Here is an 11,407-nt window from a genome sequence, read left to right on the forward strand (position 1 = left end):
TGTTGCAGAGATGTCAGCCGAGGTGAGGTAAGGGTATCTGCTTACGCAGTCAGACTTTCTGTGTGTTCCTCTGGAGATTTTCAGCCCTTCATGTCTCAGTAGCTGAAGGTCAGGACAGTCTGATCTACGCTTTTGTTTGGAAGAAGCAGTGAATGGGGTGCGGAGAGGCAAGATTTGAGTCAGGCAGATCTGATATGGCTTATGTAGACGTAACCTTGGCCATGTTTAGTCTCTCTGGGTCCTAATTCCACCATCATAAAATGGTGGTAGACTTGGAGATGTGCTACTCAGATCCCCCTCCAGGAAGGACTCACTGACTGCCCACAGGACGTGTGGTCAGCAGCCACCTCCCAGCTGTCAGCTCCTTCAGGATCTACTGTGGTTGCAGCAAACTGTCCTCTCTGGGGTCGTGCCTTTCCCTGGGCATGCCACATCCAGTTACTGAGCAGAGTGATGCATGAAGGTGCAGCCATTTCTGCCCAATGTAGGACACTCCCATTGGCCACACCTACTTCAGCCCTCCCTACCCAGGCTGGGTTGGATCGGCATCCCTGTCTAACCTCTTCTGCTTGCTTTGGCCTCCTCCCTTTTCCCTTCACAGGTTTTGATCTTTAATAAAAGTTTTGCACCCTAAACTCCATCTCCACATCTCCTTACAGAGAACCAATCCCGTATCCAATAGAGATAATGATTTTACTTCACGAGGTTATTGTTCAAAAGTTTTGCACCCTAGGGGTGCCTGGGTGGCTCAGTGGGCTAAGCCGCTGCCTTCGGCTCAGGTCATGATCTCGGAGTCCTGGGATCGAGCCCTGCATCGGGCCCTCTGCTCAGCAGGGAGCCTGCTTCCTCCTGTCTCTCTGCCTGCCTCTCTGCCTGCTTGTGATCTCTCTGTTAAATAAATAAATAAAATCTTTAAAAAAAAAAAAAGTTTTGCACCATAAACTCCATCCCCACATCTCCTTACAGAGAACTAATCCCGTATCCAATAGAGATAATGATTTTACTTCACGAGGTTATTGTTCAAAAGCTAAATGGGATGTTTATTTAGTATCCCTCATGCTACCTGGAAGGTTAACAAAGCATGGTATACATCTATGCCTTCTCCTTACCCTAAAAACTATGACACTAAATCCCATCCAGGCCTTGAGCCTGTGCTGTGTAATATTGGCTTGGAGAATGTGGCCCTGAAAGTCTGTGCTGCCTGCTAAGTTCGAGGGCCAGGCAGAGGACTCGGGAGCCAGTCTTGTCCCTGTGAAGTTCATTATCCATGGATCACATCAGCCCTCTTTAAGGTTCCTCCCTGAAAAAGAAATTGAGCATGCAAATGCTCTTTTATCATAATCAACACATATCCACAGGGTAATTCATAAAAGAGCTGGAAATATATTGAAATTCAATATTGTTTGAGTCCAAATCAATATTAATAATTGTTTGCATTTTTAAAGTGCAATTTGCAATTGAAAAATGCACAAAGATCAACCAGTAGTTGCTAACACATCAAATTTTCCTATTAAAGGCATAGTCCCTTAACTTTAAAATGTTTCTTATGCAACAAAGGATGGCGCTGATCCATGAAAATGGTTATCTATTATTTACGTGCACAACATTAGAATTTGCTTCCATTATGCACGAATGGAAAGGCCAGTTACTTTTAAGTTCTTGATTTTTAAGAAATTAAACCGTTCATTTTGAGATAATTTTAGATGCACATAACAGTTGTAAGAAATAATACAGAGTAATCTCAATGTGCCCTTTTTCCTGTTTCCTCCCATACATCTTGTAATAGTATAGTATAATATCACAGTGAGGGTATTGACATTGATACAGTCATGATGAAGGACATCTCCGTCACCATGAGGATCCCTCGTGTTGCCCTTTTAAATTCTTTAAAAATTGAAGATATTTATTTATTTATTTGAGAGAAAGAGAGCACGTGAGTGGGAAGGAGGGGCAAAGAGAGAATCTCAAGCAGACTCCCCGCTGAGCAGGGAGCCTGACATGGGGCTCAGTCCCATGAACCATGAGATCAAGACCTGAGGTGAAACCAGGAGTCAGAGGCTTAACTGGCTGAGCCACCGAAGTGCCCCCTCCCCCCTAATTAAAGATTTTTAAATGACAAAGGTGACTGTGGATACAGCGGAATCCCCGTCATTAGCCTAGTTTGGATTTCTGCCTTGAAATGAATTCCATCCCTAAATTGAGGCATGACTCAGTGCGGCTCAGTGTAGATGTTGAGACAGAGAGCAGTGGTCATGTAAGGAGGGAGTGACCTCAAGTGGGACTCGTCTCACCCAGACAGGCCTCAGAGAAACAAGGCTTTGTGGCTCAGAAAGAATCTGAGAACACAATTTCAAGTTTAACACTTGGATTAGAGTGCTTTGCTCCCTCCACAAGGACAGAGTTGTCTTGAAGGGAAAGAGCTTGGCAGCTTTGGTCCATGGAGGTCAGCAGTGATCCAGATTTGTGGCAAGGGATGGGTGGCAGGTGTGCATAAGGGATGTCTTGGCTGAAAGTCCTCCTGCTCTGCCTGATTGTGGCCTTGTGCAAATGAAATTCACAAAAACACCCTTCTCTCTGGACATTTGTCTCACACCAGAGCTGCAAGGAACTTGGGAATTCATCTTCAATGGATATTTCGGATGCAGGCTGGTTCTGAGATTAGGAAATCAACTCGTGAGGGTCCCACAGCTTGGGGGGACAGCCAGGCCTAGAACCTGGGCTCCCCACTCTGAGCCTGGTATCTATCTTGTGACATCTGACTACTTTGTTCAGGCTGCCTGGTCCACAAAAGCAGCTCCCCTGTGTCCTGGTCATGCTTCATATGGGCATGAAGTTGACCCCTCTCTGGTGCTCAGCTCCTGGGCCCACAGGCAATCATCAGTGCAGTGAGGGAAACTTAACAGATAGAGGGTGGTTTCTGCTCAGTTTCAACCTTTAGTTTGCTTTTGTTGATTTTTTTTTAATGTGGTTAAATATATTAAATTTACTGTTTTTTTTTAAGTTTTGTTTATTTATTCATTTATCTGCACACTCAATGTGGGGCTTGAACTCAAGACTCCAAGATCAAGAGTCACATGCACTTTGGCTGAGCCAGTCCTGCACCCCTAAGATATACTGTTTTAATCATTTTAAGTCCAGAGGCATTAAATACATTCACATTGCTGTGCAACCATCATCAACATCCATCTCTAGAACCTCCTTCAACTTCCCCAGCTGAAACTCTGTGTCCATTAATCAACGACGCCCCCTCCCCCCCTCCCCTGGTAACCATGATTCTACATCCTGCCCCTGAACTGGACTGTGTGGAGTCATACAGTGTTCGTCCCGCTGCGCCTGGCTAGTTTCACGTATCACAGTGTCCTCTGTGCTCACCCATGTTGTAGCGTGTGTTGTGTCTGTTGACTTACTCATGTGTTCATTTCTTTTGTTTTTATTTTTATTTTCTTAGAGGCTTTATTTATTTATTTGACAGAGAGAAAGAGAGAACACGAGCAGGGAAAGCAGCCTCATTTGTTTTGTTTTCAGATTGAACATGTAAGTGGAATCATACAGTGTTTGTCTTTCTTAGTCTGAATTATTTCACTTAACAGAATACCCTCTAGTTCCATCCCTATTGCAAATGGCAAGATCCCATTCTTTTTTATAGATTAATAACATTGCATTGTGTGTGTGTGTGTGTGTGTGTGCTTTTAAGTATGTGTGTATATATATACAATCTGTTTATCCACTCATCTATTGATGGACAGACACTTGGGTTACTTCCATATCTTGGCTATTGCAAAAAAAAATGCTGTAGTGAACATAGGGGTGCATATTGTCTTTTTTTTTAAGATTTTATTTATTTATTTGACAGACAGAGATCACAAGTAGGCAGAGAGGCAAGCAGAGAGAGAGAGGAAGGGAAGCAGGCTCCCCACTGAGCAGAGAACCTGATGTGGGGCTTGATCCCGGGACCCTGAGATCATGACCTGAGCTGAAGGCAGAGGCTTTAACCCATTGAGCCACCCAGGTGCCCCCATATTATCTTTTTGAATTAACTTGTTTTCATTTTCTTTGGGCAAATACCAAGAAGCAGAATTGCTATGTATTTTTAATTTTTTGAGGAACTTCCATACTGTTTCAAATAGTAGCTGCCCCAATTTACATTCCCACCAACCATGCATTGAGGGTTCCTTTTTCTCCACCTCTTTGCCAGGGTTTGTTGTTTCTTGTGTTTTTTATTTTAGACATTCTGACAGGTGTGAGGTGGTATCTCACTGTGGTTTTGATTTGCATTTCCCTGCCTTTAGTGATGTTGGGCATCTTTTCATGTGTCTATTGGCCATCTGTATGTCTTCTTTGGAAAAATGTCTATACAGGTCTTCTGCTCATTTTCAAATGGGATTATTTGTGGGGTTTTGCATTGAGTTGAATGAGAGCTTTATATATTTTAGATATTAACCCCTGAGCAGATATCATTCACAAAAATCTTCCCTCGTTCAGTAGGTTGTCTTTTCATTTTGTTGATGGTTTCCTTGCTGTACAAAAGCTTTTTCATTTGCTGTAGTCCCAATTGTTTGTTTTTGCATTTGTTTCCTTTGCCAGGGGAAACATATCTAGAAAAATATTGCTAAGGGGTGCCTAGGTGGCTCAGTTGGTTAAACATCTGTCTTCTGCTCAGGTCATGGTGCCAGGGTCGTAGGACCGAGCCCCCACATCAGCTTCCCTGCTCAGTGGGGAATCTGCATCTCCCTCTCTCTCTGCCATACCCTTGCTCATGCTCTCTTGCACTCTCTCTCTATCAAAGAAATAAATAAAATACTTAAAAGAAAAAAGAAAGATATTGCTCAGGCCAATGCCTGAGAATTTACTGCTTATGTTTTCTTTTAGGATTTTTATGGCTTTAGGCCTTAGATTTAGGTCTTTAACCCATTTTGCATTTATTTTTGTGTATAGTGAAAGTGGTCCAGTTTCATTCTTTTGCATGTAGCTCTCCATTTGCCCCAACGCTATTTATTGAAGCCCTTTTTTGTTGAAGATTAATTGACTATATCATTGTAAATTTATTTTGGGGCTCTCTATTTTGTTCTGTTGATCTATGTGTCTGTGTGCCAAAACTATCCTGTTTTGATCACTATAGCTTTGTAGTATAGTTTGAAATCTGGGATTGTGATACTTCCTGCATTGTTCTTTCTCAAGATGCTTGGGCTGTTTGGGGTCTTTTGTGGTTCCATATAAATTTTAGGATTATTTTTTGCAGTTCTGTGAAAATAATATTTGCATTTTGAGAAGGATTGCATTGCATCTGTAGATGGCTTTGGGTCGTATGGACATTTTAACTATTTTAATTCTTCCAATCCATAACCATGGTGTATCTTCCTATTAATCATTGTCAGTTTCTTTCATCAATGTTTTACAGTTTTCAGAATATAAGTCTTTACCTCCTTGGCTGAATCTATTTGTAGATATCCTGTTCTTTTTGATACAATTATAAATGGGATTGTTTTGTTAATTTCATTTCTGTGAGTTACTTGTGAGTTACTAGTGTGTAGAAATGCAACATTTCTGTATCTTGATTTCATATCCTATAACTGCACTGAATTCCTTTATTAGATCTAATAGTTTTTTTTTTGTAGAATCTTTAGGGTTATATATGTATACTTCTCTATATAGTATTGTCTACATATCATTTGCTAATAGTGACATTTTGCTTCTTCCTCAACAATTTGGAAGCTTTCTATTTCTTTTTCTTGTCCAATTGCTATGGCTTGGACTTCCAATACTATGTTGAATAAAAGTGGTGAGAGGAGTCTCTTTGTCTTATTCCTAGTTTTAGAGGAAAACTTTTGGCTTTTCATCATTGAGTATGATGTTAACTGTGGGTTTGTCATATATGACCTTTATTATGTTGAGGTATGTTCTCTCTATGTGTATAGAGAGTATAATAAACACTCTGTTGAGAGTGTATCATGAGCGAATGCTGAATTTTGTCAAATGCTTTTTCTGCGTCTACTGAGATGATCATATGACTTTATCTTTCATTTTGTGTATGTTGTGTATTTGTGTTGTTTTGTGAGTGCTGAACAACTATCCTGCATCCCTGGAATAAATCTCACTTGATATGCTGAATGATGCTTTTCATGCAGTTTCAAATTCAGTTTGCTAATATTTTGTTTGGGGAGTTTTGCATCTGTGTTCATCAGGGATATCGGTCTGTTATTTTGTTTTTTTGTCACGGCTATGTCTGGCTTGGGTATCAGGGTAATGTTGCCCTTATAGAATTAATTTGGAAACATTTCTTCCTCTTCTATTTTTGGGAATAGTTTGAGAAGGATAGGTATTACCTCTTCCTTAATTGTTTGGTAAAAATTCACCTGTAAAGCCATCTGGTTCTGGACTTTTGCTTGTTGGGAGTTTTTTGATTACTCATTTAATTTCACTACTAGTAATTAGTTCAAATTTCATATTTCTTCCTGATTCAGTTATGAAAGATTGTATGTGTCTAACAGTCTATCCATCTGTTCTAAGTTGTCCAATTTGTTGACTTTCTTTTTTTTGGTAGTCCCTTATAATCCTTTGTATTTCTGTGCTCTTGGTTGTAACTTCTCTTTTGTTTCTGATTTTATTTATGTTAGTCCTCTCTTCTTCTTGATGAAAAAGTTAAATGTTTATTAATTCTATCTTTTCAAAGAACCAGCTAATCGTTTCATTGATCTTCTCTATGGTTTGTTTGTTTGTTGGTTGGTTGGTCCCTATTTCACTTATTACTGCTCTGTATTTATCTCCTTCCTTCTACCAACCTTGTGCTTTGTTTGTTCTTTTTCTAGCTCCTTTAGGTGTAAGGTTAGATTGTTTGAGATTCTTCTTGCTTTTCGAGGTAGGCCCATATCATTATAAGCTTCCCTCTTTTTTTTTTTTTTTAAGAGATTTTTATTTATTTCACAGACAGATCACAATTAGGCAGAGAGGCAGGCAGAGAAAGAGGAAGGGAAGCAGGCTCCCTGCTGAGCAGAGAGCCCAATACAGGGCTCAATACCAGGATGCTGGGATCATGACATGAGCTGAAGGCAGAGGCTTTAACCCACTGAGCCACCCAGGCACCCCATAAACATCCCTCTTAGAACTGCTTTTGGTGTTGTCCCAGAGATTTTGAACCATTCTGTTTTCATTTTCCTTTGTCTCCATGTATTTTTTTTGTTTCCTCTTTTATTTCCTCTTTGATCTACCAGTTACTTAGTAATGTGTTGCTTAGCTTCTACACATCTGTGTTTTTTCCAGTTTTTTCTTATAACTGATTTCTCGTTTTACACCATTGTAGTTGGAAAAGATGCTTGATATGATTTCAATCATAAATTTATTGAGACTTGTTTTGTGGCCTAACATATGATCTATCCTGGAAAATGTTTTATGTGCACTTGAAAAGAATGTATATTCTGCTGTTTTTAGATGAAATGTTCTGTATATATCTGTTAAGCCCATCTGGTGTAATGTGTCATTCAAAACTGCTGCTTCCTTATTGATTTTCTGTCTAGATGATCTATCCATTGATGTAAATGGGGTGTTAAAATCCCCTACTATTATTGGAGTACTCTCAATTTCTCTCTTTATGTCTGTTAATATTTGCTTTATATACTTAGATGCTCCTATGTTACTTGCACAGATATTTGCAATTATATCCTCTTGTTGGAGTGATCCTTTTATCATTATACAGTGTCCTTCTTTTTCCTCTTGCTACGGTCTTTGTTTTAAAGTCTATTTGGTGTGATTGCTTGCTATCCTCACTTTTTTTTTTTTCTTCCACTTGCATGGATTATCTTTTTTTCATCCCCTCAGTTTCAGTCTTTATGTGTCTTAGATCTGAATGAGTCTCTTGTGGGAAGCATATATTTGGGTTAGTTTTTCTCTGTTTTTAGTTACCCTGTGTCTTTTGATTGCAGCATTTACCCCAGTTACATTTAAAGTAATTATTGAAAAGCATGTATTTGTTGTCATTTGTGAATTATGTTTGTGATTGTTTTTGTAGTTCTCTGTTCATTTCTTCTTCTCTTTCTCTCTTCTCTTGTGTTTAATGTCTTTTAGTGTTATACTTGGGATCCTTTCTCTTTATTTTTTGTGTATCTATGATAGGTTTTTGATTTCTGGTTACTCTGAGGTTCATATGTAACATCCTATGTATATAGCAGTTTATATCAAGTTAATGGTCATTTAGGTTTGAACACATTTTAAAAGCACTAAATTTTTACTCCTCCTCCACATTTTATGTATAAGATGTCATATTTTACATCTTTTTACTTTATGTAAAGTAATTTACATTACTTTTTTTTACTACTTTTTGTAGATATAATTGATTTTACTGCTTTTATGTTTTAACCTTCATACTAGCTTTATAAGTGATTGATCTACTACCTTTACTATATGTTTGCTTTATCAGTTCATAATTTTCTTACTTCTAGTTATGGGTCTTTTTTTTTTACCAGAAGAATTCCCTTTAACATTTCTTATAGTCTAGTTTAGTGGTGATGCACTCCTTTAACTTTTGTCTGGGAAACACTTCATCTTTCTTTCAATTCTGAACATTGCTGGGTAGAGTATTCTTGGTTATAGGTTTCTTCCTTTCAGTACTTTGAATTCCTCAGGCTGTTTTCTCCTGGCCTGCAAAGTTTCTGCTGAAAAATCAGCTGATAGCCTTATGGGGTTTCCCTTGTATGTAACTGTTTTTCTCCTGTTGCTTTTAAAAATCTCTCTTTATCTTTAGTTTTTGCCATTGTAATTATTGTGTGTCTTGATGTGGACCCCCTTGGGTTCATCTTTTTTGGAGCTCTCTGGGATTCCTGGATCTGGATATCTGTTTCCTTCCCCAGATTAGGGAAGTTTTCAGTTATTATTTCTTCAAATAAGATTTCCATCTCCTTTTCTCTCTCTTTTCTCCATCTGAGACGCCTGTGATGTGAATGTTATTTTGCTTGATGTTGTCACAGAAGTCCCTTAACTTATTTTCAGTTTAAAAAAACCTTTTTTCTTATTTCAGTCTAATTGTTTTTTACTACCCTGACTTCCAGGTCATTGATCTGTTCTTTGCATCCTCTAATCTGTTGATTCTTCTGACGTATTTTTCATTTCACTTATTGTGTTCGTCAGCTCTGACTGGTTCTTTTTAAATACTTTCTATCTCTTTGTTAAAGTTCTTACTGAGTTTTTCCAGTCTCCTCTCAAGTCTGGTGAGTATCTATAACCATTAATTTGAATTCTTTATCAGATAAATTCCTTATCTGTGTTTTGTTTAGCTTGTGTTCTAGGGTTTTGTCTTGTTCTTATGTTTGAATCATATACCTCTGCCTCCTCACTTTGTCTGACTCTGTGGTTGTTCTATATGTATATATGTGGTGCTCCTCTATGTGGGCTGGAAGAACCCTCTAGTTATGACTGGGCTGAGTGCTGAGGGTGCACTGGTGGGTGGAGCCAGTTTTCAGCCTAACTTGTCTGGTGGGCTGGGCTTGGCTCACATGCTATTGGATAAAAGGGTCATGTGCTAGTTGGTAGGGCTCATTCCCTCACTCCCTGAGTCAGGATTTGTTCTGAAGATGTGCCAGTTCTGACCAGAGCTGCCTGTTGGGTGTGGGAACTGATAGTCACTCTGGCAGGGCATCGGTCCCAGCTGGGGCTGCTCATTGTGGGAGCCACTTTGGAGAGGTGCCTGCTGGTAGGTTGGTTTGGTGGCGGGGGGGCTAGTTTCAGAAGAATTCTGGGGCAGGGCAAGTTAGATGGAGAGTGTCAGAACTGGCTTCCTCAAGCATCTGGCCAAGACAAAAGGCAGGCAAGAGAAATAGCACCTGCCAGGACTTCCCATTCCTGGAGAAAACTCTCACAGATCCCTAACACTCCAACACATACCCTAGAATTAGTCCATAAATCCCCTTCATGTATATCCCTGATGCTTTTTAAACTGCTGCTTCTATTGCTGGCTCTTGGGCCCAGTGATAGAGTGCACTGGCCCTTTAAGACTGGAGAATCGGTTTCCTATAAACCTCCAACTCTTCCAAAGGTAAACCCTGCTGATTTTCAAAGCCAGACATCATGGGGGCTCATGTTCTCTGTGCAGGTCCTCAGGGCCAGGGATGCCTGATGTGGGGCTAATCCTCTTCACTCCTCCATACCTGTGATGTCCCTCCTGCTTGTGGATTGCCACACCGGGGGTTTGGTTCTTGACTTTGTCTCTGACCCTCGTACACTTCTCAATATGGCCTTCTCTTGATGTCTTTAGCTCAGGAAGATCTGTTTGGCTAGGCTTCAGGTTGTTTTCAGAGTGAGCTGTCACACATGTAGTTGATGCTTCAGTATGTCCCCAGGTGGAGGTGAACTTAGGATTGTCCCTCTCCACTGTCTTCCCCCACTCTCCTCATTGGCTTTGGATCAACACATTAAAACTTCAGTTTCACGTAGGAGTTTCCTAGCATAATCCATTTTATGGCATCTAAATGACTTGTATATTTGTACTTATGTATATTAATACGTGTGTGTGTGTGTGTGTGTGTGTGTGTGTGTATATATATATATATATACACACACACACACATATGAATAGAGTCCACATTTACCTCCATGAGTGTATTGGTCTTCAAGCCCCATGATTTGAACTCTGCCTTACCAAAATGAGGATACAAAAGAGGCATCCTTGCGGTGGGTGTGCGTTGGGTACGTGGGAGCTGCCAGGTTCCATCAGGATCTCTAATGGACCCCACTTCCTTGCCTCCTCTTTTCTCACAGGACTGGGTTCCTCTTTGGACCTAATTCTAATCCAGACCTGATCAAAACAACTCCACAGCTCCCTGAGACAGCATAACCTTTTAGAAATACCAGGTCCGTGGAGTGCCTCTCTGCAGATGGCCCAGATTTGCTCACACCACATGCAACACAGGTTAAGTTGATCGCTTGCCTTGTGCCAGACACTGTGCTAAGTGCTGGGAATACGAAGGTGAGGAGAGGATGTGACACTGCTCTCGGGGCTCCAAGAGTTTGAGGCAGGTGTGTGAACACTCTCCGCATGGTGAGAGAAGGGTTGTTATCGAGGTAACACATGCTCATGGGATTGGGGGTGCTGAATCTGCATCCCAGATTCTGCCAGGGTGGGACTCAGTTTCTCTACCTGCAGAATAACTATCCCCTAGCCTGCCTCATAAAATGCCCTAAAAATGAAGTCTTGGGCAGAGATGGCATCCACGGTGTGGTCCTTCCCCTGAAAGCAATCAGGGCGTCATAGCTTGTGACTCCTTGGCCAGGCTCTCAGAGACCCCTCACTGCAGCTGTGTTTTGCAGGCTTCCTCTCAGCCTCTTTGTGTAAGCAGTGGTGGAAAGCTGGGCTGTAGCCTAGTAGATTCGTGGGGCTGTAGCCTAGTAGATTTGGGGCTGTTTGAGCCTGATTTATACCTTG

General features: G+C 40.6%; 1 protein-coding gene across 1 annotated transcript in view; it reads left to right on the forward strand.

Annotated features, from left to right (window-relative positions):
• Window positions 1–11,407, forward strand: part of CHST8 (carbohydrate sulfotransferase 8) — a 128,377-nt gene that overhangs the window by 48,574 nt on the left and 68,396 nt on the right. The window lies entirely within an intron of this gene.

This window comes from Lontra canadensis, unplaced genomic scaffold, assembly GCF_010015895.1.
Source record: "Lontra canadensis isolate GAN:19392208 unplaced genomic scaffold, GSC_riverotter_1.0 scaffold125, whole genome shotgun sequence".
Taxonomy (NCBI): Eukaryota; Metazoa; Chordata; class Mammalia; order Carnivora; family Mustelidae; genus Lontra; species Lontra canadensis.